The 26,698-nt window shown below is 40.4% G+C and overlaps 1 long non-coding RNA gene across 4 annotated transcripts in view; it reads left to right on the forward strand.

Moving 5' to 3' along the window:
- Window positions 1-26,151, forward strand: part of LOC116153100 (uncharacterized) — a 66,287-nt gene extending 40,136 nt beyond the window's left edge. For 3 of the 4 annotated variants that reach the window (XR_010380679.1, XR_004136835.2, XR_004136834.2), the window contains 2 exons: window positions 20,222-20,338; window positions 24,041-26,150. This is a non-coding gene — a long non-coding RNA (uncharacterized LOC116153100). Of the gene's footprint in view, window positions 1-20,221; window positions 20,339-24,040 lie in introns of all 4 variants that reach the window. The other variant, XR_010380680.1, reaches the window with a different exon arrangement.
- The last annotated feature ends 547 nt before the right edge of the window (window positions 26,152-26,698 follow it).

Here is a 26,698-nt window from a genome sequence, read left to right on the forward strand (position 1 = left end):
CCTCACTCAGTTACAGCCCTAAGGCTCGTCATGGGCTAACTGTTCACCTAAGGGAACAACAGGAGGGGAGAGCTTATTCTTGTTCTACTTTCCACTTGACCAAAATACTACCAAAGCCACTAACCTGTGAGAGTATTCCTCACTGCAGAACATGTCTCTTCTTATCCCTGAAAAATTAGAATGACTCATTTTATTGAATGGTGGGCACATTCCAGAAGGTAGACTAAACTAGCTCCAGGACTGCCTTTCTGCTCCACATTTCAGGACTCTGGTGAATTATCAGTACATCAAGTCCTGATGGGAAAAGCCAAGATGTTTCAAATTTCACAAACTGCAGCAGGTAATTTGACTGAAAACAATTTGGCTAAATGAAATTTCACCAAATAAATTTTGAGCAAATATAAAGTGTTTATGTGTATTTAGTTTAAAAGTACTTTGGTCAATAGGAAAATTAGTAAAATAATACTTACATGAAACTGAGTATCCCCAACCACTGCTTCTTTTAGTAATTGTGGTGTGTATACCATGAGATGTCTCTGTGCATCTTAAGCATTTTTGTCTGATTGTTAAAATTGGCTACTTTGTTGTTGTTGCCAGCTACTTATGCTCTTTGCTTCTTACAATACTGAAAAGTTGGAAAAAAAGAATTATTCAACAACAATGGAACAACCTAAATGGCCAACAAAAGTAGATGGGTTAAAACAACCTAAACATACATTAATAGGGAATTCATTAAAACAGAATTTTCATGTTTTCTTTTATGCTTTATTTTATTATTTAAGTTTTTATGGTTAATTTTCTCTTGGCATAAAAGCAACATTACTCAGTACAAAAAATAGAAAATATAGATATGCAAAAAGGGACACTATGAACAGTTATAAATTAAACCTATCTAGTTGAAACTTTGAAATCTTGAGGTATTTCCTTCCAGGACACACACACACACACACACACACACACACACACACACACACACAGATCTAATCCTTAAAAATAGGATTATGCTACATTTCATAATCTCCGATATAACTTATGTATAAGGTCACAAACTGTCAGACCTCTAGGTAATTTTAACTGATATCCTATTGGTCAAAAACTAGTTAGGAATTATTTTAAGTCTAAATAGGAGAGGGAGAATATGATATGTGGACACAAATGCTTAAAACCACATAAAAGGTTATGAAACCACCTTATGATTAATATTGATTATTAATATTTTAAAAATTTGGTTTTTACAGATTCAGAATTTTAACCAGATTGTACTACTGGCCAGTTTTCTTTGGATCATATTCTTTAGTTCCTATTTGCTTGGGCCAAATCACTTTTAAGCAAATTATCAGAAGGTGCAGTTCATTTTTAAGCTAGGCATCCTTCCCATGTCAAAGCTGCCAGGGATGTCTGCATCAGTCATTTCCAACTCATTTGACCAGAGGTGTACAACTTCAGATGGCCAAATTAGTGACGCACCTGTGGGCCTTGTTCCAAAAAGAATTTTAGGTGACTTTCACAAATACATCCAATAGAACAAAATTAAAAGTAAGATGAGGTGGATGAAAGGTACACAGGAACTCTCTTCTATGTTTGCAGCTTTTCTGCAAGCCTAAAATTTGCTCAAAATAAAAATATTTCTTTAAATCTTAAAATGTAAATGGATTGGAGAAAAATCTTTTTCCAAAATTAAGAGAAATCAGCCCTCACCAACACACACACAAAGACAGGTAGTGATAAGACCGGATACGAGAATTAGTAGACAGGAGACCTGCTGTAGGGTTTTACAGTTACTAGAGCTGAGCTGTGCCAAAGTAAAAAAGAAACATGATTGTTACAAGAATCATTATTATCTGTGAAAACGTACTGGTTAAAGAGGAGAGGCAAAAGGTTTCCTTTTGCTTAGAAAATTAGGTCTAAAAGGAATTTTTCTGCCGGCTTTTCCAGAGTGAGGATAAAGTAATAGAGGGGTCACCATTCTCAACAGCACTCTTAACTCTAAATACCTGTAGAAGCAGGAGTAGGATCTGGATTGACAGGCAGAGAGGGCAAAGCAGTTAGATGTCTTTAATAGTCATTTGAAATATTAGAAATACACTCTAAACAATTTTTAAGAGGGAAAAAAAGGCCTAATTATGGGGAGGGGTGGAGTAAAGAATGCTTCAGGAAACATTAGCATACCTATCCTATCAGGAAGGTTTAAAAATAACATTAAAAATACTAGACAAGACAAGGAGACATGATGTACAGGTCAAAAGTCCCAGCTATTATCCAAGGCAGAAAAGCAAGAGTCAAGGCAGATGAGTTTTAAGAAGAAATGAAGCAGCACCGTGTTCCCTTAAGTACATGACGCGCTGCATGCCACCAGATGCTGCCTGCGCTGTTTGTTAGCTTTTTTACTTTAGTCTGTGGGGAAGAAGTCTACTTGTTGGAGGCCCAGCCCATCTCAAGCAAAATCAGAAAGTACGGAAGCTGTGTCTCTTGTTTACTTCCTCTTTACGACTCTTTACTCTACCAGTTAAAAGAACGTTTCAAATGGGCCTAAAAAAAGGAATGAAAGCATGTAGCCCTGCATTCCTGAGGTCTAGCCTTGAGTTCAGGATACAGTCCTGAAGAAGGATGAGGGCACTGGGAAGTGCGGCGCCCAGGGGCAGAGGTGAACCTTCAAGGGGCCAGAATCCAATGGAGCGTTGGAGGGCTTGCATGAGCTCTGACTGGGAAGGAGAAAGAAGATCCCAGGGGCTTCCTGTATTCATGAGAACTTCCCCTGGCTAGCAATAGATGGAGAGGAGGCCGGTTCCCACTTTAGACTCACAGTATTCTCATGCCCTTTCTCCCCAAGAGATCTAATCCTCGCATAGTTTTACTATTTACTTATCCTGTAGCGTGAGGGAGGTTTTAAGCCAGCATTGGTTCTTAATGAGGCTGTCAGAAGTCTGTCCTGGAGTTTACAGGGATTGGGAGGGAGGGTATATTGTCCAAGGACCCAGGCTTCCTAGTGATACGTGGAGCCCAGTCAGCCTGAGCACAGGTCTCCCAGCCCAGCTGGTGCTCTCTGTCCTCACCCCTTGTCTTCTCTTCCCCTCTGCCCTAAGATACTGGGCACGCAGGAGCCATTCTTACTGCAGCTTCTTCTCCGTCCTTTGTCCCCATTCATGTTTAGGTCTCCACCTCATCCCTCCTCACCCATCCCAAGTGTGGCAACATATCCTGCCTGTCCTGGACAGGTTATTACCCAGCCATCAGCTCCGAGGTTCTGGTTCTTTTGAGAGTGGTTGAGTGCAGCTGCACGGGGGAGAAAAGGAAGTGAACCGAAGAGCCTCAGCTGTGGGCCTTGGCGAGTGAGGAGGGGACAGGAAATCCTATGAGCTGATGATGGCAAATCCCGATGTCCTCTTCCCTCATAATTCATATTCAGATAAGGAAGTCGAGATCCCAAGTGACTTAATCCAGATGACTCATTTATTCTTTGCCAAAGTCAAGGCTAGAATTCAGCTCACAGAGATGTCACCCAAAGGATGTGGCTGCTTCCTTCATGCCACATAGAGACAGAAAGGGAAACTGTAGTCTTTCCAGAAAGCCCATGCTAGTAAGAGTATGGGAAAGCTATCAGGAAAGCTTTACAGTAGAACTACTTACAGGGACTATGAAACTAACAAAAGTATAAATTGATTTTTTTAAATGGCTTGCCTTGTCCATATAAAATAATATTAATTAGGGGCATATCCACACAGGGCAAAACACTTTATAAATATCGTTCACTAGCGTGGAATATTATTTACATATTTTCATAGCAACGATCAAATATAGAGATGGAATTTCACCCCTAGTTCTACCTTCCTTTCTGAAATTAGGTATTGTTTTGACAAACTTGGTCAACTGAAAATATTCTCTCTATATCTGTCGAGTTGATAAATGCTTTTTAGGGAAAAATATTGGTTTTTCTATTTAAAAAATGAGTCACAACACCTACAGATAGACATCAGTTTCTAGAAGAGGAGCTATTTTGAAACAGTACTGGGAGTCTGTAAGCCATTTCATCAGGCTTGTCTCCCTTGCCTAAGAAAGTAATCTGATACCAACCAAATGATTTGATTAATCAGTCCAATCAGACAAATATTTAGTGTTCCCATATGGGACACACAGAGCTGCTGCTGCCACTGAGCTTGCTGTTGAGAAGGGAGGATGAGACAAGGCAGAGAGCTGTCCCTGGAGACGAAAGTGGATAGGATGACTGGGCACGAAGAATGCAAAGAGCCATGGCATTCAGGGGACGGTGGGAACACAAATATTTGCTGAAACAGAAATTTGTACTAGAATAAATGGGAGGTTCAGGGAAAGCAGCTGTGGAGGTAGAGGCTCTGAGGCAAGCCTTGAAGGATGGAAGAGATTAAAAAAAAACATTCCTGGGCTTTGCTCCAGAGCACAAACATTCAGTATATGCAAATATTTAAGATCATGGTTTTTACAAGACATTTACGTTCTTCTCCTTCTACAAAACATTTACATTCTTCTCCTTCTACAAAACACTTACCTCTTTCCACTGTGGTGAACTTATTCAAGTCCCCAGGTCCCAGCCATTTTTGGCAGCCTCATAATATGAAGCCAGAAGGAATCCCAGCAGCCTGGACCTTTTGATTTTGTGTCACAGACACAACTGCCCCCCTCCCCCACCATTCTCACATTGAGTATTTGTGCTTGTACTGAAGATGACTTCATTTATAACTAATTCACTCATTGGACAAACATTTATTGAACATCTGCTGTGCTCCAGGCATGGGCAGGCACTAGTAATAGAAGGGTAAATACAAATCATCAGGGAAATGCAAATCAAAACCACAATAAGATATTGCCTCACACCTGTTAGGATGGCCATTATCAAGAAAACGAAAGATAACAACTGGTGAGGATGTAGAGAAAAGAGAACCCGTGTTGGTGGGAATGTCAAATGATGTGAATGCCATAGAAAACAGTATGGAGGTTCCTCAGAAAGTTAAAAATAGAACTGCCACACGATCTAGCAACTTTGCTTCTCAGTATTTGTCCAAAATAATTGAAATTGGGATCTCAAAGAGGTATCTGCCTTCCCATGTTTATTGCAGCATTATTCCTAATAGCCAAGATACAGAAATAACTTAAATGTCCAGGACAGATGAATGGATAAAGAATATGTGGTATATACATACAATGGAGTATTATTCAGCCGTAAATAAAAAGGTAATGTGACGACATGGATGAACCAGAAGGAAATTATGCTAAATGAAATAAGCCTGACACCGATGGATGATTCCACTTACATGAAATATCTTAACTAGTAAATTCATAGAAACAGAATAGAATGGTGGTTGCCAGGGTCTTGGGAGAGGGAGAAATGGGGAGTTGCTGTTCAATGTTTCAGTCATGCCGAAAGAAAAAGTGCTAGTGATCTATGTACAACATCATGCCTACAGTTAATAGTACTGTACTGTGTGCTTAAAAACTTTTCAGAAAGGTAGATCTCATGTTAAGTATTCGCAGCATAATAAAAAAATGAAGTTTTTTTTATTTTAGAAAGGCGGTGAATACACCTTAAAAAATCAGTTGCACACAAGAGAATCAAAGGACATGAAAATGAAAAGGTAGCTGGGGCCACAGGGCAGTGGAACTGGACCACCAGGGTGAAACCCTCTTTGAGGTATTGCTGGAGGTAAATTAAGCCACCCAGCCTATACTCTCAGGCCAATTATTTTTCTAAGAACTCCAAATTAGACAGTGTATACTTCCTAATTTTCCAGTTTGCCCATTTGATGGACAAAAAAATAGTGTATTGTTTTCCCCCTGGGCCTGGAACAGTATCATAGACTCCTTGCCAGTGTTCCTGCTCTCCCAACTCTTAGCTGGTCCCCTTATGGGAATTGCCATCTGATATTTGGCTATTTTGGAGCAAGCTCCAGGATATTCTTCAAAAGCCACATCAAGAGCCCAAGTTAAAACCAGAAGGTTCCCTATGGGCTTCCTATTCTGTTGTGGCCCAAAGAGAGGGCATTTGGTAAGAAAAAGATTAGTGGTCAAAGAAATGATCTCATCCTTTAAGGCAAGACTAGCTCCAGTTTAACAAGGCGTATCTTTTGTCTCCTGGGATTAAGATAGTGTAATACCCCATATCCAATACAGTTTCCCCAGCATGCAGATGACACACAAGAACTTCATCCCTCCCATGGCCAGCTACATGGAATGAAGGATGGTTACTCAATGAATCAGCCATGTCCTTCCCTGCAGGCGATGTGACCAGTATGCCCATAGCGAAAAAAAAATCTGTCAGTGCATCTGTGGATTTGTTGGGCCTGATCTACTCCATGCCTCCTCCAGCAACATATTTAGCCACTCTCCTCATCTACTAATAAAATAAGATGTGACGTAGATCCCACATAGCCATGTTGGGATTCGTAATCAGGCCAGGAAAACCAGTGGTTAAATGGAATTAACAAAGACCTCTATTATGTTGTGTTGGTTTTTCTAAGAGCTTTAATGAATTATAATTAACAGCATAAAATTCACCCATTTTTAAGCATAACATTTAATGATTTTTACTAAATTTACAGTTGTGCAAAATGTGCAAACTTTCTATCACTCCAGAAAGATCCTTTGTCCATTTGTAGTCAGTCTTTGTTCCTGTCCCCTGCCCCCAGCCAGCCATCATTCTGCTCTCTGTCTCATTCATTGGCCTTTCCCAAACTTCTCAAATAAATGGAATCATCCCACATGGAGTTTTTTGTGTCTGGCATCTTTCACTTAGCATAACATTACTGTTACGGGGCTCTTCAGCTTCGTAGCATGTATCGGTACGTCTTTACTTTTCGTCACTGCAGAGTATCTCATTGTATGGAAATACCACATTTTGTATTGTCATCCACCAGTTGATAGACATTTGGATTTTTTGCAGTGTGGCACTATTAAGAATAAACCTGCTATGAACATTTCTATACATGCCTTTGTACAGACACACATTTTCATTTCTCTTGGGTAGGTATGTCGGAGTAGGATTGCTGGGTCCTATAGCAAGTTTATGTTTAACTTTTTAGAAACTGCCAAACTATTTTCCAAAGTGGTTGTACCATTTCACATTCTTGCCTGCAATTTATGAGGCATCTAGTTTCCCTACCTCCTCACTAATAGTTGTTATTGTCTGTCTTTTTTCACTATCATCTTTTTAGCGAGTTTGTTTTTAAGACTCAGATTTTTCTCACTCCTCAAGCCCCAGAAACCAGCATGGCTAAGCCTAGGATCTGGGTCATCACTGGCTAAGGCTTTTGAGACTGTGGCAACTTAGGGAAGTCTGGCTGTGAGAGGTAGACAGCTACGTGCTAGTTATTGTAACAAAGAAGAGGTAGAGCAAGGCTAGACTTTATTGGCTAAGTCAGAAAAACTTGTTCTCCTAAGAACAGAAAGTTCGCTTTAGATTAGAAATGATCTCAACTTGCTCATGCAAGAATTAGTAAACATTTATGAGCACCTGTAGTCAGAGGAAAAAAGGTATTTCTCATATACTACATAAAATGAAAGTTAACTTAAATACTTTTTGACTATCTGTTGAGAATAAAACATCATATTGGGAGATAGAAGAGTAAGCCAAAATCCCTGATTAAAGAAGTTTGAAATCTGCTCAGTCTGGTGTATGGAAGTGGGAGAGAGGAGGTAGGATGGGGAGGGAGTGGTACCACTGCCTCTCACTGATAAAAATTGCTGAGTCACAGACACCTTAGCACGTGTCTAAGTAAGTGTGTATGCATGCAAAGGGGTAGGAAATTGAGTAAGTACTAGAAAAAGATAATTTGGAGGGTTAAAGACTATAACCCCAAAGTCAGCCTGTATGTACACATTACTAATTCTGAGAGTTTTGAACTGCCTTCTTCTTAGTGACCCTTAAGAAACTTCCAAGTAGATCCATTTTATGACTCATTGCCCATGACTTTAAAGCTATTTCAAGGTTGGTCAAGATCTTGTGCAGTTAGTTGGCGAGGGGTGGGAGGAGGCAAACCTGGAAAGGGAGACAGTCTTGTGACTATGTACTGCAGGCTTGCCTTGTGCGGGGGGAGAAGGATTCAGTGTGCTTCTCCATTCCTTACAGAATAGCATTTCTCAGTGTCCCTCAGGTGTGAGCCAGTGATGCGCTGGGACTTTCTGAAGTCTGATTGGCCAGCAAGAGCCAATTTTGTGCACTTCCCAGATCCACATTCAGTGAGGTCTAGAACCAGCAAACACTAGGAATCAGGCCTTCCTTCTCACTGCCCACCCTAGAAACCTGTGTTTCCCAGCACACCATGGCCATGACCTGTACAAACTCTAGCAGAGCATTCTGGGTGATCTTCCTCTGAGCACAGGGCAGGACCTGAGGGTAACCTTGTAAGGCATCTGCAACAAATGCTACAAATGGTTTAACAAGTAGAAAATAAAGACTAGGTACTTTTACCATGGGGTTGGGGGTTGGCCATTGGGAAATTAAGCTCACATCTTGTAAGACATATAAAACAGCTTCATAAATAACTATAATAGGAGACAGAAGGTAGTCAGAAGCACCAAGTGCAAACTGGAGATGATTCAGGGGAGGTTGAGGCTGAGTACCCAGTGCATTGCAATACAGGCCTTAGAACCAGAAAATGCTCAGGTTGCTCTCAGGTTTGAGGCACCTGGTATACTAAAACATGAGGAAATGCCAAAACAACATTATAAAAATAATAGTGTGTTTTAAATGTTTTCACTAAGCATCATACACACGAAACACAATGCCATATAATTGCAGTATTCATAAAAGCATTATAGGAGTTATTAAAATATTAATTCACTGCACTCTACAGGGGGTATGGTTTAAATTAAAAGTTGTCTGATAAACATCTTTGAAAACTGCTAGCTAATCTCAGTGACTGCCTGTTAAGCCTCACTGGGAGGTTAAGCCTAAACCCAAGGACCATCAGGACAGAAAGGCCCTGATCCCAGAGCCTTTCTTTCACATGCTTGTGTTCGGGATTATAGCAAAACCTTCATGAAATCCAGGCAGGACCTTGTCTGTCATCTATAGAAAGAAGTATTTATCCAGTAGAACTAGGAAATTTTAATTTTGCATAGGTGAATTGCTCTAACTGAAGTTTATCTCCCTCAAATGCCCAGTTTTCACTATATTTTATGGGAAAATTTCCACAGCCTTCTACTACAGGCTTTTGAAAGTAACATCTCCTACTCTTGACAGTCAGGGCTACTGTTACTGTCTGCTCTCATCGCACTCTGTGGCAACTGACAATCCAGTTTTGCCCTTTTAAGGTTCTTCTGCTGCCGTCTCGATGCCAAAGTCACTTCCTGCTGCGGTTGGCACACCTGCCCCTCACAGTGTGTCTTTTTTCTGGTTGGTGGTTACTCTATACCCTGGGCTGCTGCAGTTTGGGGAGTCAGATAAGCAGTGTGTTTACATTTGTTATGGAGAGTCTGTAAAATGGAGGGAGGGGCCTGTGACATCTCAACCCAATGGGGCTCCATAATCTAACTTTTACACAGACTTTGAGGTTTAGAGGCTGTACGTGGAGCTAACCGTTGTTGCTAGAAATACGGTAGCTATATGAGGAATTGTTAATATACTGTTGTGGCCTAAAGTGTGTCCCCCTCTAAATTTATATGCCCAAATCCTAATCCCCAGTGCCTCAGGATGTGATTGTATTTGGAGATAGGGTCTTTAAAGAGATGATTAGATTAAAATGAGTCATTAGAATGGGCCCTAATGCAATGACCAGTATCTTTATAAAGAGATTAGGACACAGACACACACAGAGGAGACCATGTGAAGACACAGGGAGAGGAGGGCCATCTACAAGGAAAGGAGAGAGGCCTCAAAAGAAACCAACCTTGCTAACACCTTGATCTTCGACTTCTAGCCTCTAGAATTGTTAGAAAATAAATTTCTGTTGGTTAAGCCACCCAGTCTGTGGTACTTTATATGGCAGCCCTGGCAAACTAAGACACTAACCAAGCAGCTTCTGCCCCTGTGGTGTAGTGTCCTGATGTGCCACCTGGAGCTGTCCTGAAGGCTGCCCTCACTAAGCCCATGTCTCAGGACAACACTTTTACTTAAGCTATTGGTAAATTATTGCTACCATTGATTTTCCAGGTAGTGCAGTGGCAACTCATGAAAGAGTAAGGAGAAGAGAATTGGGCACTGCAAACAGAAAGAGAAATGAGTTTCTGTGTATGCAATAATAATGCCGAATTCAAGAGGAAAAAAATGTTTCACCTACAAGATTATTTCTGAGCTATCGATTAAAATCTAAGAAAAGCACCAGAAGTCATTGTCAACTCTTTTCTAAGCAAATATATTAGTCTGATAGGTACTAAGACCGAAAAACCCCATAAACTGGGAAATTTTATACACACAAAAATTTTTCAAAGCATGAAAGTAAATTATCAGAGTGTGTTCAGACAGAAACCACAGTGAAAGATGGACAAGTGTGTGAAATTCTGATTTCATTTTAAAAGGGGCATCCAAGAAAGAGAAAAGGCCCAGAGAAAAACAATGACAATTTAAAGGGGAAGAGGGACTTAGAAATGAGGACAGGTGGGACCAGGAAAAAGAGAGTGAGATGGAATAGAATTACACTTGAAATTATGAACATGAAGTCTGGGTGGACAGGGCCTGATTCTCCAAACCCCAGGGTGCCAGACCTAATGAAAGCCATTGAAGTTTGGAAAGTGTTGTTTTAGGATAAATAAAAAGCAATCACTCTGCCTTATAAGTGAAAGACAGTATTCTCCTATCTTCCAGGTGTTGGTATAAAAAAAAAGTGTGTAGATTTGAAGCAGATTTGTATCAACGTATGTGTGGTTGGACAATACGAATGGTAACTGTGGAAGTCTGGGAAATTTCTAATCAGCCACAGTTGAATCCAGGGTGAGCAAACTCACTGATCCCAGAGCCCCTGTCCGAGACAGAACTGCTCTGTCCTCACCAGGCACAAAACAAAGACACTGCAGAAGTCTGAGTGGGTAGGGGACACGCAGGACAGGAAAGTTCCAAGTCTTCACCTACCTTCAGCAGGACTTTATTTTTTATTTCCTTACTAGATCTAAAATTTCCCTGTCTTCTTAGAAGTAGTTCTATGACTACATAAGTAGCAAAAATATGGTTTTGAACTGTTCCTAAATATTAAAGTAGGAAAAACTTAAACTAACTTGGGGCCACTTGCAGTCACTTACCTCCTATGGAAAAGCCCTGTTCTTGTTTCTGCACCATGCCTGGCAGGCACTCAGACTCACTCTACTTGGCCCCAGGTCTGTTATTTCTGGGCTCAGGGATGTCCCTTGTAGACTTACTTCTAAAAAAAAGCAAACAGGTTCAAACTTGGTGTGGCCAAACCCGTGGGCAATCAGCTGACATTATTAACACATTTGCGCCAAACCCAGCACCTGTAAGTAAGGGCACAGGGTCTGGCAGAGCTGCTAACGAGGCAGATTCCAAAAAACCTGACAGACTGGAAAAGCAGTTGCAGCCGAGCATGACCAGGTGTCCATGAGTTGACCACTTAACCTCACCTGATTTTACTCCTCTGGTGACCAGAATGGCAGGAACTTTAGTCATGCAACTCACCTACCTCTGAGCTCTAATTAAAGTCTTCTAAGAGCCCAGACAACTACCCTGGGAATGCAGAAGCCCTCAGTCACAGTGCGGCTTTTGTTACTTCGTTGTTGTTAGTATTAGTCCTGCTTTACAATAATGATCCACAGCATAGCTGACTCTGAGGGTTGTTTTTGTTTTTGTTTGAAGGGTGGCAGCCAGGGTTGGGGGGCGTCTTTATTTGTATTGTGCCCTCTTTTTCTGACAATGAAGCAGGCAGTGTATTGCAGCAGGGATGGGGGACTTGCACTAAGACATCCATCTCCTCTCCTCGAGCCTCCTCTGACCAGGGGAATTTGCTGTGACGTGAACAGAGGAGGGTCGAGGGTGGAGGTGCTGCCTCGGGGCCGTCCATGACGTGTTCTCTGTGGACACGCACTGGTTAGCATGGGCATGAAACCCAAGCTCTTATTCAGAAGACTTTTTAGCTCAGAATCTGTGGTTTGAGATTTGAGTGCTAGAACAAAACAATCGGCTAGGGGTTAAAACTAGACATTTAACGTTCGGATTCATTTGAGAACCTGAAAGATACACACCCGCGCTCAGCCGCTCAGCCCCACACACCACACCGCTGTGGTGAAGGTTACAGAGTCAAACTTTGACCTGTTCAATTCTCAGACTTAAGCCAAATAAACACAAAGTCTTTGCATTTGGAGGACACTTAGCCGTCTGTCAAGTCCAGATTTTACACAGCATCTGGACTCCCACGATACGTTACCAGTAAGTGGTCATGGACCTTTTGTCTGAATACCGCAAGGTAGAAGGTAGATTTATTTACTCGGAAACTAACGAGGCGTCAGCATCAGGGCCTCTCACTTGGGAGGCCTCTTCCACGCCCTGTACTAACCTTTGCATTCATCGGTTGTATTTTTTGTCTTAAAGAGGACATTCCAAAATGTATTATAAGCTTCAGGGCTCACAAAAGCTCAGGTGGGGACAATAATATTTGCAAGGTCAATCTGAAGTACTTCCTCCCATTGGAATAAAGACAGAAACATGTTTTCCATAATACAGTGTTTTTTCCCTGCCAAAAAAGATAGAAACACGTTTTCCATAATACAGTGTTTTTTCTCAGATTGGGTGTATTCAGTGAGTGAGGAGAATACTTGAGGGTTATCTGAAAGTCCTACATTTAGACTTAGCACCAATTGCTCTTTTTTTGCCCCAGTACCTTTACCCAGGCTGTTCTCTCTTTCTGGAAGCTCTTACCCCTTTTGTCTGATTATCTCCTACTTTGCTTTCAGATCCCAACTCACATGTCTACAAGGATGTCCTCCCTAATTTCCCTGATCAGGTCAGGTCCTCCTCTATGTAGTGTCACCACAGCATGCTGCCTACTGGCACATATCACACTGTCACTTCACTCGTGTGCATGTTTATTCCTTTGATTGCTCTCTAACTGTCCCACCAGACTGAACGATGCCTGAGGCCTGGACATGACCTCCTTTTTCTCACCCCTGCAACCCCAAGCTCAGCACAGAGCCCATCACAGCACATATTTGTAGACTGAATCAGTAACGCACAATGAGAGTTAAAAGGACTTGGTAAGAAAAGATCCCCTGGATTTAGGTTAAACACAAAATCAGTAAGAGCTAAAAAGTCAGTGTTATAAGGAATTAAATTTTAGCTCATTAAAATGTATGTTTTCTGACAATAATTCTCTGCTGGCCAAGAATGAAACAGGCTATCTTAAAAAGTAGAGTATGGCCCTCAGAAGCACATGTTTACTTCTAAGGATGTTAAAGAGGAAAATTCTGTAGATGGTTAGAGATGGACTAGGATCAGCTTGATCCTTTAAGAGTTGTCTCAACTAGAAACCTTGTAAGTCTGTGGTCCCTGACATACAGCTTTTATCAATGGCATTTATGATGATCTACATGTGTGAGAACACGGTGCTGTGTTTAACAGGGAGGACATTAAATAGAACTAAATAGTTCCTGTTAGAAATTATGTTCAATATAAGTAGAAACCAACACATAGAAGTAAGTATGTGTAAGCAAACAGAAACATGACCGTTAATACTAACTTAATTCAAATATAAAGATTCTTTCCAAGATAAAGTAAAGGGATTGAATTTAACCTCCCACCTGAAGCAACTAGAAAACATTTTTGAAACAATGGTTTTGAAAATATTGAAAACCAAACAGCACAGGGCTGTGACCCTGAGAGGAGGGAAACAAAGAAGGTGACTCCTGCAATCAAACCAGCTTACTTCCTCGAGGCCGTTTCCAGGCTGCGACACAGGAAGGGGACCCACACAGAACGTGGAAAAGAGAGAGACCGGAGTTCAGAGAGGCCGTGACAGCTAGGGTTTGTAGAAGACTGCCAGAGAGGAGGGGGCTGCGCCGAGAGGAATTTGGAGAAAGGTCCCTTCAAGTCTTTGGCTGAATGCTAATCTGCACATGCATGAGAGGAAACCACCCAGGGCTGGGGAGAGAACCCTGAGAATGAATGGGCAGAAAAGTTCTTGGAACTCCTTTCAGCCAGTTTCTGGAAAGACCTCTTCATGCAGAGGACGTCACACAGGGCAGGGGTTGGCAGACTACAGCCCACAGGCCACGTCTAGCCCATAGATTTGTTTTTGAGTGGCTTGCAAACTAAGAATGATTTTATATTTTTAAAGGACTGTAAAAGTGCACAAAGAGAAACGTGCAACGGAGACTACATACAGCCTGCAAAGCCTACAGGTTTTACCTTGTGTCCCTTACCGAAAGTTTGTTAGTTCCTGATACTGTCACCTTAGCAGTGGCAATAAATTAACTTCAAGCTAAAGGCTGCTCTGGACCCTAGCAAACTTAAAAGCAGCCCTTAAAAGGATCCTACAAATTCCTAGTAACAGTAAACAAAATCTAACACTATTAAATGAAACACAACAAAATTCAGCGCCCCACAACATAAAATCCATTCAATAAAAAATTGCCAGGCTTGTAAAGAAGCAAGAAAATACTACCCTGTATTATCTATCTATTGCTGTAGAACAGACCACCTCCAAAGCTTGGTGGCTTCAAACAGTAATCATTTATTCTTTCTTATCATTTCTTTGAGTCAGCGATTCTGACAGAGCACAGCAGGGAATGCTTCATTCTGCTGCACAATGTCTAGGGCCTGAGCTGGAAGACTTGAAGCCTGGAGGCTGGAATTTTCTGAAGTCTCATTTAGCTACATATTTGGTAGTTGATGCTAACTGTTGGCCACCTTTTGTAAGGAAAGAGTTAACAGAGCCGGTCTGGCTGCTTGTTCCTTGCATGTTTCCAAGAGAACCTGGACCATGAATGACCCTTGAGGAGCTGCTGGGAACATGATGATTTTGTTATGTCCACCTGGAGCAATGGGCTGTGCTATGTCAGCTTGTCAGATTGCTTTGCACAAGTATCAGGATGAACGAGATGCACCTGGTTTCACTGCCCTGCGTTTTAGTTGCCATGGCTGGTTGCGTAGCAAGATATGCTTACGTGACCAGCACGCCAAAGAAAAGCTGTGGACCCTGAGACTCCAGCAGGGCTCGCTGGGTAGAGACATTTCACATGTGGTCCTACAGTTTGCTGCGAGAGAGAAAGCACATCCTATGTGGCCTCTGGTGAGGGACTCCGAAGCCTGTGCTGGACCCCTCAGGACTCTACCCAATGAAAGCCCCTTTCCTGCTGCTTTGCTCTGTATCCTCTGCTGTAATGAACTTTAGTTGCAAATATAACCCTTCTCTTGAGTCTTGTGAGTCCTTTTGGCCAATCACCGAAATAGGGGTGGCTTGGGACCCTCAAAACACCATGAAAGTATTAATCAAAAGAAAGCTAGATGTATAAGTTATCCGTTGCTGCATAACAAGTGACCTCAGATGCAACAACGAACATTTGTTATCTCAATTTCTGTGCATCGGGATTCCGGGTTTTCTTTTTCAGGGTCTCTCACAGTCTAGGTGCCAGGCTTGGCTGGGTCTGGAGGACCAGCATCCAGGCCCACTTCCCTGGTGGTTGGCAGGAGGCTTCAGCTCCTTCACTTGGATTCTCCACAGGGCTGCTCATGCCATGACTCCCCCCAGAGGAAGTGATCCAATAAAGAGACAGGGCCTATGAGAGAAGTCACAGTCTTTCATCATCTAGTCTCAGAAGTGAAATAACTTTACTTTTACCATATTTCATTAGTTACACAGACCAATTTTGGCACAGTGTGAGGACTACACAAAGGTGTGCATACCATGAGGTGGAGACCATGTTGGAGGCTACTAGAATAGCTGTGTTAACAAGAGACCAGGTAGATTCCAGAAGGAGTATTATCAGAGATAAGGGGGAATATTTCATCACAGTAATTTCCTCAAAAAGATGAAAAATCCTAAATGTGTATACTAAGCTTCATGCCTGATTCTAAAGCCCACTTGTGTTTATTGTTATAAGCATTTTCTGTAGCAGATATTGGCATATTTCTGAGTCCACCCATGCTTCTTCATCATCATCATAATTGTCCTCATCAATGTCAAGGGAACCCAAAAACCAATGTGTTTTTCTTTTATGAAATAATTATGGAAATGCTATGAAAAGAAAATGAAAGTTAATTTATAAATAGCTCTGCTTAAAGTAAAGCTCAGTAGGAAAAAAAAATCACCTAGGTGTTAAGAAAGGGCACGGAGATTTCAAGAAATCAGAGTTCAGCAAGGCAAAGAGGAAATCACAGCCACTAACGAGAAACAATGCCAAGACAGCAGAATGCGATGTCGAGGTGATGGACATTTTTGATGGTTAATAGGCCAGCAAATTTGACAGTGATGATGTCTGGGAAAGGGGGAGAAGACACTGGAAATTCTAGTAACTAGGCCATGAGCATGTGAGGATGAGACTTGTTCACCACTGACACCTTGGTGCCTAGTACATTGCTGGGCATATGAATAAACTAATATGAAATGTTTATCTCTTTATGGAAAAAAGTGTAATGAGAGAGCCTGCCAAAATGGGTCAGCAGCTTTCAAGACATCATTAGGATAAGGACTCCAGAATACGGACTTTTATGCTTCAAGACCAGTTTATCTGATCTCTTCCTAAATTCTAACAGCTTGTTATAAGAAGAAAAGAAAGATCTGGAAGAGAATTCAATGCAAGAGTCAAAAGAGGCAGATTCCAGATGTCCCATGGCAGTCGACACTCTCCATGATATGTCTACTTCTTTTCTGAATTTTTTAAAATCAATTTACCTTCTGGAAACCTTCCATTCCAATCAAACTGACCAAATACGCTATCTTCTTGATTTAATTTTTACATCTCTCCCCACTTTTTAATATCTCTGAAGTCAAAAATTGTTTTACATCAATCCATTTAGATTATGGCCCTCCTTTGAACATATCCTCTATCAGGTGTGGAGTAAAAGGAACCCTCTTACACTGTTGGTGGGAATGTGAATTGGTTCAGCTACTATGGAGGATAGTGTGAAGGTTCCTTAAAAAACTAAAAACAAACTTACTATATGATCCAGCAATCCCACTCCTGGGCATATATCCAGAGAAAAATATAATTTGAAAAGACACCTGCACCCCAGTGTTCACAGCAGCAGTAAGTACAATAGCCAAGACATGGAAACAACCCAAAGTCTATAGACAGATGACTGGTCCGAGAAGATGTGATATATTTATACAATGGAATATTACTCAGCCATAAAAAAGAATAAAATAATGCCATTTGCAGCAACATGGATGGACCTGGAGATTGTCATTCTAAGTGAAGTAAGCCAGAAAGAGAAAGAAAAATACCATATAATATCATGTATTCATGGAGCCTAAAAAATAAAAAGAAAAATGAACTTATTTACAAAACAGAAGTAGACTCATAGACATAGAGAACAAACGTATGGTTACCAGGAGGAAGGAGTTTGAAAAGAATAATTCAGGAGTTCAAAATTTGCACCTCTTGGGGAGTGATGGAAATGTTAGCTATCTTGATTGTGGTGGTTGTTTCATTAGTGTATATACATCTATCAAAATTCATCAAATTGTACATCTGAAATGTGTGTAGTTTACAGGAATCATACCATAATAAAAGTGTTAAAATAAAGGCTATCTAGTGGGGGGGGGCATGGTCTCTATCTTCTCTCAGAAATTTGGCCAAAGATATTTTTGTTCCTCTTTTACATCAGTTGAAATCCAGCCAATCTTTCCAGACCCAATTTAAATCCAAAATCTCCTTAAAAACCTTCTGATCAACCCTTCCAAAGGTTAATTCACTTTCTTCTGACCCACAGTGGTACTAAAATCTAGGTTTGCATATTCTATTCTACTTAATATTGTAGTTATATGTGTCCCTGTCTTATTTCTCTTTTCAGATTATAATAAGCATCCAGAAAACAAAAACTGTCTTTTACAATATTGCACTTTCTGTAGCAACTAGCACATATTTTCCTCATTTGAACGATTAATAAATATTACTTCGGTGAAAAAACAGACTCATGGACATAGAAAACAAACTATGGTTACCAAAGGGGAAAGAGGAGGTAGGGATAAATTAGGAGTTTGGGATTAGCAGATACAATCTACTATACATAAAGTAAATAAACAACAAGGTCCTACTGTATAGCACACAGAACTATATTCAGTTTCTTATAATAACATATAATGGAAAAGAATCTGAAAATAAAAAATATATATGTATATATATATGTATAACTGAATCGCTTTGCTGTACAACTGAAACTAATATTGTAAGTCAATTACACTTCAATCAAATAATTTTTTAAAAATTATTACTTTGGTGAATGAAGGAATAAGTAAATAACTATACAAATTATGCTTAAGGAATACAATGTATTACAGAAGAATGGGAATAGTAACAATATGAGAAGATGGCCATTGTACATGGTTAAACAGGAAAAATGCAGGCTGCAGAACAGTATGTATAGAATGATTTTATTTTTGCTAAATCAACAACAAATTCCTCCCTAACATGCAGGATATAAATGTTTGTATGTAGTTAGAATGTTGTTTGGGGTGGGAGGAGAGTATAACTCAGTGGTAGAGTGCATGCTTAGCATGCAGGAGGTCCTGGGTTCAATCCCCAGTACCTCCATTAAATAAGTAAATAACTAAATAAACCTAATTTCCCTCCCCCCAAAAAAAATTTTTAATTAAAAAAAAAGTTACTTGGAAGAACATAGGCCTAATGGTTAACATCAATTATCTCTGCAAAGTGGGAGGCAGGTGATAAAATTATGAAAGTTCAAGGTAAATTTTCCCATTTTACTTGTTTGCTTCATACACACACACTCTCCTATGTTATTTGGCTTTGGAATTTTTTTTTTAAATTAACAAAGTATGTGTATATATTTCACAGTGAACATTAAGGTGGGGAGAAGGAAAGAGCTGGCTATCTTTCAGGTATGTAGCTTTATGGCGAAAAAGAAGAGAAAGCCCAAAATTCAATACATAGAAAGTTGTGAGTTATGAGATATGACAACCAAGAAATAAGATTAATTCAGAAAACTATAGAAGAAAATGGTTTTTTGAACCCAGATGTAGCAGAATTCTGAGGCCTAGTACATTGGTTGATTTAAAACCCACTGTCACACAGAACAAAGTGGAAAGTACAGGGCAGTGGGGAAGCAAGTTATTTTAGCAAAAAAGCCTCTTGCTTTATGTTAAGGTATAATTGAAGCAAGATTCCTGTGCAAGAGACAGCTCTCAAATGTCTTTTTCTTCATAAGAGTGCCCCCATCGGAGGCCTGGTGCAAATAGAGAAGATTGTGTATTTATATGTAATCTCATGACACCATTGATGTTAACTAAGCACACTGAGTGAGATATTTGTATCTGTACATTTGATAACAATTAACTTCGAAATTTTTTTGTTTTATTTTCTTAACTGCTATTCATACAGCTGGCACTGTGCTAAGTGTTCAGGTTTTATTGTATTGGTACCTCCTCACAACCCTAGGATACTACTGTCCCCATTTCACAGATGGGGAAACTGAGGCTTAGATAAGCAAGTAATGGAGTCAAGTTTGAACTCAGGAAGGCTGCCAATTGATGCCAAATCCCTTGCCCTTTGCCTCCACAAGTGTGTCTGTCACATAATCATACCTATTAGACATCCCATTATCCCTTATTTCACTTTCTGGCCTCACTGTTGTGTGAAAGTGTGTCCTAATTGCCCACATGTGTTGCCAGCATAACATAAGAATCACCAAAACACATCTCAGATCAGTTCTTCCATCTACTCAGCTCCCTGTTTTTATTAGAAATGTAAAGAACATTCTGCTTGAAGGCAGATATTCCCAAATATTACTGTTTTCCTTTGTTAACTTGTTGCAGCTCCATCAGCCCTTAACTCACCTGTTTTCCTTTTTGAACAGTCCATGCAGCTTTATTCAGTGGAGAGAGAGAATGTTAGTCACTGCACAAAGCAGTGTAGGTTCACCATCCCTTATCTGCCAATTTTGAAGTCCAAAGAGGTTTGATAAATGAAAGACTTTTCATAACTCATGGGGCATCAAAGCCTGACAAGACCTGAACTCATCTGGCAACAAAACCTGCCCTGAACTGACTTGAGGCTATTTTTAATCTTCGTTGATCACAATCAGTATGAATGTTTATACATTTCACCACTGAAATGTCAATTTGTTTTATTACAGGGAGCTGCCCAAGCCTCACTCAGGGTTTTACGTATGATATAGAATACTTATATTTTTACCTATCCAAGAGCTAAAAAGTCCTACATTACAAGTATTTCTGGACCCCAAAGTTTTCAGGTAAGTGATTTCAGATGTGTTTCCTTTCTTATACTACCCCTCCACACCACACACACACCTTTTTTAAAAAGAGTTAAAGTATTAAGTGTTTCTGAAGTCTAATACTTCGACTTGGTGAATGAACATCTACGGCCATGTTATACAAACACTTTATGACTTTAGAATATTCGATGGTTTCATTGTTCATTGATTCTGAGCCACTGAAACATTTTCCCCCAATGGACTTACTTTTACTTTTTTTTCCCTCCTTGGACAGTGTCTAAATATGGGAGACTGCCTTATCAGGCCACTGGTTAGTTGTTTGTTTGACATTTTTGGAATATGTAAAGCAGTTTATAACCCCATGTGGGATCAGATTAACCATAATGTGATTAAAATTAAGGAGATCCAGATAAGCCCTCAGTTTCTGACTGATCTGGGTTTGTTCGATCTCAGTTTTTCTGGATATATTTATACAAACTCACGGGGTTCATTTTCCCATTCATCTGTCACATGATTTTCCTGGTATTCCAGCATATGCTCTCCCAACCTTTGGTGCTAACCTGTAGCATCTGAACATCCCTTAAATCTGACACTTCAGAAATTTAAAAGCTGCCACAAAATTATCATTCATTAAGTGAAATTTTCCATAATAGGTACCTGAGTTATGAAACTTAATTCTAAGAGCCAAGGAAAGATTCCCAAATGAAGGGGAAGGAAAAGCACTTCTGGAGGGCACTCCCTTGCTTTTCTGTGGTAGATCAGTTGCTATGACAGTAGACTGGCTCAGAGAACAGGTAACCTAAGTGCTTAAAATAGCAGAGAGTACTTCTCCCTAATGAATCAGATTCTGCAAGGAATCACTAAGTCTCACAGTATTTATATGAGCACTGTTTCACCAGTCAATAACTAGAGTGATGTGGTAAGGTTGAAAACATTCTATTGCTTAGGGTTTTAAAAAAAGGAAATTCCTTAGTGTTTAACATACACAGGTGTATGTGCCTGTTATTTTAAAAGCCTTCCATTTACATAAGTTGAAATAATTTTGATTTGAAGTCCACACTTGAAGTCATTAATTCATCTTTATAACGTCAGTGTGGCATAAATGAATGCAGTGATTTTAAGGGACTGATTAAAGATGTCAAGTATATTTCCACCTTAAATTTTCATTCAGAAATAAATCTCAGACTCTTTGCTCTCTGGGTAATTGCTATGTGATGACTGCTTTTCTCCACATATTCTTAATGATCCTCAAGTCTGCCCTTTGTCTCTACAGAATACATATTGGGCAAGCAGTGGGGTTGAGGACCTATGAATGCATGAGCAGGGTGATGGCTCCCGCAGAAACTGGGGGAGGGGGACGTGCCAGTGGGGCTCCTGTGGGTTAGCAGTAGCTCTCTTTGAGCCGCCATCCTCGTTAGCAAGCATCCAGGACACCGGCTCCCTGAGCTGCCCTTTCCCAGCCAGTCCAGGCTGCTTTCACTCCTCAGTCTCTCCATGGAGTTTCCCTCATCAGCCATGCTTGTGCACAGAGCTCACTCTGCTGCCAAAAGCAATAAATGGCCTGTCAGGCTAGATGTGCATGGGGCTGTCACCAAATGGGAACTGAAAGCCAGAGAATCTCATCTCCATGAGACACTAGGGCTATTTCAGAAAGCAGTAGTGCCAGCTTCACCCCTTAGTGATGGTCCTCAAAGGATAATTGGAGAGTACAGAGAAAAACCCTTAAGAAAATCTGAAATAATATGCTGTAGTGGGGAAATTCTGAAAAGCGAAAACATGCTACAGACTTCTGCTGCTTCTCTGTCTTTTCAAACAGCTACACACCTTGTCACTGTGCTAAAGCATGGATTTCACTAAATGAGAACTTCAGGTTCTCTCATAACATACCTTTATTTATTTATTTATTTATTTATTTATTTATTTATTTATTTATTTATTTATTTGTCTGTCTGTCTGTCTGTCTATCTATCTACTTCCACTTAACCTTTCTCTCTCTTTTTTTTTCCCCAGTAAACATAGCAATAAGGATATAGGAACATTCATTAGCATTTATTATCCATTGAGCCAGCATGGTGTTTATTAAGCATGAGGAGAAGCCAGCGAATGCTATAGGTGCGGTCTGCCCTCAGGCAGCTTACATTCTGGGGACCTAAGAGAGGCTGGGAGCAAAGGCTTTGTAAACAAGTCTCTTGTGTGGTGCTGCTGTGAAGGCTTGGCAGTTGTTGGAAAAGAACAAAGACATGTTGGTCTACATTAAATATTCAGGATTGAGTATCACAATGAAATCCTGTAACAGGCTTTGGCATCACCCCAAATTTGAATTATGGGGGGATAAATGTTCTTGGTATCATACTGGAGTTTTTTGCGGAAAAAAAGTATTTAAAAAAAAGAAGCTCTAAGGCATTGTCTAAAATAATACTAAAATCACTGGTTGAAAATGAAAACGTTAAAAATTTCTCAATAAAAAGATACATTGTTATATCTCTGTATTCTTTGAATAGAATTTAGCCAAAGATATAAGTTAAGTAATCAGTCATTTCAGTCAAAGGACTTGATTATGTAAAGGTTGCAGGTAGGGATTGCGTTTTATCTGACTGTCTTCCAGGGCCTAATTTTTATTGGTAGTTCTCATCCTTTCCCCCCTTCCTGAGAACTATAAATCCCCTCACTTTTAGGTCAACTACACTCACATCATCTCAGAGGAGATGCTGTCACCGCTCCCTGGGAGGCCCTGCTTGACCAACTTCACTCTTGGGAGATACTTTCTTACTAGGTTTCTTTTGAAGATCGAGGCCCATTTCTGGTTCTCTGCTCAGAAGTTACTAATATACATCCTTCTGGCTCCACTACATACCACCACTTTGTCCCGAGCCAGCCCACACTCTGCCAAAGAAGGATTCCCTAATTTATGAAGTCAGATCCACTAAACAAACTATCCAGCTCTGCTTTTAATGGCCCTGTAGGTACAGGCTAAATGCTTTTGCTAATGCAGTTGTCAAGAAATCATGTTCGGGACCTGGACTGAGAAACAGGTGCCAAGATCAACAGCTGTGGCCCTGTACCTCCAGACCAAGATTAGCAGAGCCATAAAGTTCAACATCTAATCAAGAGTCCACCAGTCTTGCAGTTTTTAAATGAGACTGAGAAAGATAAATTGACTTGGAGAACTGCCTGGACACTACTCTTGAATAACCATGTCAGCCCCTTTTAATTATTTATAACAGATAGATATAAATATAAATCTCGAGCAAGCAAGGGAAATACTATCTCAGGTTCACTGGAAAGTGCACAGGAATGTTGTTACGGGAGGATTCTGGACCAGAGACAAGAGCCCTCAGAGGCCAGAGAGCAGGCCAGGCCGGCAGAGCTGTGTGACCCGCACAGGGCAGTACACAGACTCCCGGGAAACAGTAAAGAGCTGCCCCTTTCAGTATAACCTCCTCAGGACAGTGGCCAAACAGATTTATGTGAGCAATTCATGCCAGTGGAGGACCTCAGTACAAAAAAGATTGGTTTTTGCCTATAATCTTTGTTGATATATCTCAGTAGCACTTATTTCTGACTTATTACTGATGCGTTTGCAAGTTTCCCTCTCCTACTCGCTTCCACCTATAAGTTATTATCTTCTGAATTTTAACCAACTATTCCAAATCAGAATTCATTATTATGGTGAAAAATTTCAAGATATTTATGCCAGTTTTTTTTTTTTTCTTTTAACAGCACAATAAGACCAGATCCGCATCTGCGGGTATCTAGATCAGTGACATGCAGTAGGCAGAGCCCAACGCCTGCCCGAGTCTGTGCGTTTCGTCACCTGATGGTCCAGGGGGCTGTACAGAGACCTAAAGAACAGCGCCCAGTGGCATAGCGCCTTGTGTGTGCCCTTGCCATTGTTCTCCACGCACCCGCATTTCTGTATGTGGCGCTGTTACCTGTAAAGTGAAAGACTGGAAGCAACCTAAATGTCCAAGATTAGGGAAATTTTCATCGATACTGTGTTACAGCCAAGTGCTGGAATATTTTGTAGCTATTCCAGCAATCCATATAATATTAGGTAGCAATGTGGGAGAAGAATTCAAATGTACATTTAAGTGAAAAGGTAAGACACAAAATGATTTGTATGCTTTAACACAACTTATGTAAAAGTCAGTGCACATGGTGGGGAGGGGGAAGTGGAAGAACATACCCAGACCTGATGAGTAGTTCATGTTCTAGGGTAGTATGGTTATGGGTAATTTCCTCCTTAGTTTCAAAATTGTCATAGTATTACTACATTGCTTTTTTTAAAAAATTAAGTGTATCATACACATATACATGTGTGCTTCTTCCAAGACAAAGTTTAGGACTTTGCTAGGTCTTGGATTTTAATATTATCAATTAGAAATAGAAGTAATAGAAGTTCTTCTTCAAACTGGTTCAACCTAAGGGAATTTGTTGGGATATATCACTGGAAAGTTCAGAGGTGGGACCACCCTCAGGGTGAGCTGTTCCAGAGATTCATGGGATCCTCGGTGCTGGGGTTCCGCTTCTCCTGACTGCCTTCCTGCACAAATCAGCAGACTTTTTGTCGCACTTACTCCCAGCAGAAAAATGGCCGCAGCAGCTCCTTATTAGAGAAAGAGCAAGGTCAACTCTTTTCCAAACTATCGAACAAGTTTTTGCTTCACACTGTGGACCAGTTGCTGAGACCGGGGACTGCTGCACTGGCTTAAGGTTACATTATGCCACCTGCATACCAGTGTGTGGTAAGCTGGTTACAGTCACAAATATTTGCTGCCCCTACCTGTGAGAGGATTTTGCTTCCCCACCTCACTGACATCAAACTTGGCCTCACTTGCTCTGGCCATTGAAATGCAAATACCGATGTTCAAACCCAAAATGTGACATAGCGGTTGAACGCTGCAGTTGGCTGCACTGAAACCATTTTGTTCCTCTGTCAGGTAGAAGGGTTCAGAGCCACTGTGTGGTTTGCAGTCCTCCTTCTCGTCTGCTGCAGCTCCTGGCAGTATTCCAAACAGAGGCTTCATGGTCAGCCAGGGCTTGAGGATGGAAATGAAACTCATAGAGCCACAGCCAAACCAAGGTGCCAGTGTAGCCTGAGCTGCACCTCTGTCATTACAAGCTGCTGAGATTTGCCAGTTGTTTGTTACTGAACATAACCTGGTCTGTCCTGACTGGGCTTGAGTCCTGCCTTAGCCGTTTCCAATCTATGTGACCTTGAACAAGTTACTTCATTTATCGATACTTACTTGATTCAAAAATAGAGATGATATGTACAATTCCTGGTACAAGCTCAAAAATGACAACGATCATTATTTGTTGATAATAAGAATTACCATTCTTACTCCCATGGGGGATTTTCTTCTAACTAACCTCAGTGATTCTCAGTGGGCGATCAAAGTGCTGCCATCTGAAAAAGGAGGTATATTGTGTTCCTTTTCACAAAGGCAAAGTTACAGACTCCAAGTCTCAATATATACACTGATTATCTGTAGATAGAACAAGAACTTCTTCCTCAAAATATAAGTGTTAGTTCCTGGAATGCACTTATTTTTTTTAAGGAATGAAAAAAAAAAGATTAACCCAAAATTTCATATGGGAAAAATGCTTTTTCACGTTCAATACCAAAATGTGATATAACTTTTCAACACTACAGTCTGGCTTCACTGAAGTAATTTTGTTCCTTCTGTGAGTTATCTATTATTGAAGATAGTCAGGCAACGGATATTGAAATAAATGATTTTTCTATTCCATTGTGAAAACTCTTGTATTCCCTGCATCCCTTCCCACAGAGTGATGTATTCTTTTGTGTGTGTGAGAGAGAGAGAGATTATAGTCAGATGAATGCAATTTAAAAGTAAAATTTCCACTTTCTTTTTAAATTGAGATTATAATTACATCTAGACTTGAATCTAAGTTGACTTGATTTTGTAATCAATAATTATTTTACATTATGGAACACATTTTCTATCTTAGACATCCATCACTGACATCTGATGTCTGATACATGTTTCAGATAGTGTAGGTTTTATCTTGCTTAGATTTCTGGTATCCAGTAATTAAGGTATGAGGCAATTATTTGTCCCTTAAGATAAAAAATGTGCTTTGAAAAATGTAGTGTAAACTAAGTCATGCCTCAAATGCGTTAGAGCTGTAGTTCTCACACACTGCCGTGTAGCAAAGCTACTGGAAACTTTACACACACACACATTCACACACACACAAACACACACACAAACACACGTACATTTCTGGGCCCTACCCAAGGACTTGTGAATTACAGTCTTCAAAAGTGGGGCTCAAATTTTTGTATTGAAAAAGGCTTCTCAGACATAGATCTTGGCTTTTAAATATTATTCCCCACCAAAAGAAACTAAA

Source organism: Camelus dromedarius, chromosome 4 (genome assembly GCF_036321535.1).
Source record: "Camelus dromedarius isolate mCamDro1 chromosome 4, mCamDro1.pat, whole genome shotgun sequence".
Classification (NCBI taxonomy): domain Eukaryota; kingdom Metazoa; phylum Chordata; class Mammalia; order Artiodactyla; family Camelidae; genus Camelus; species Camelus dromedarius.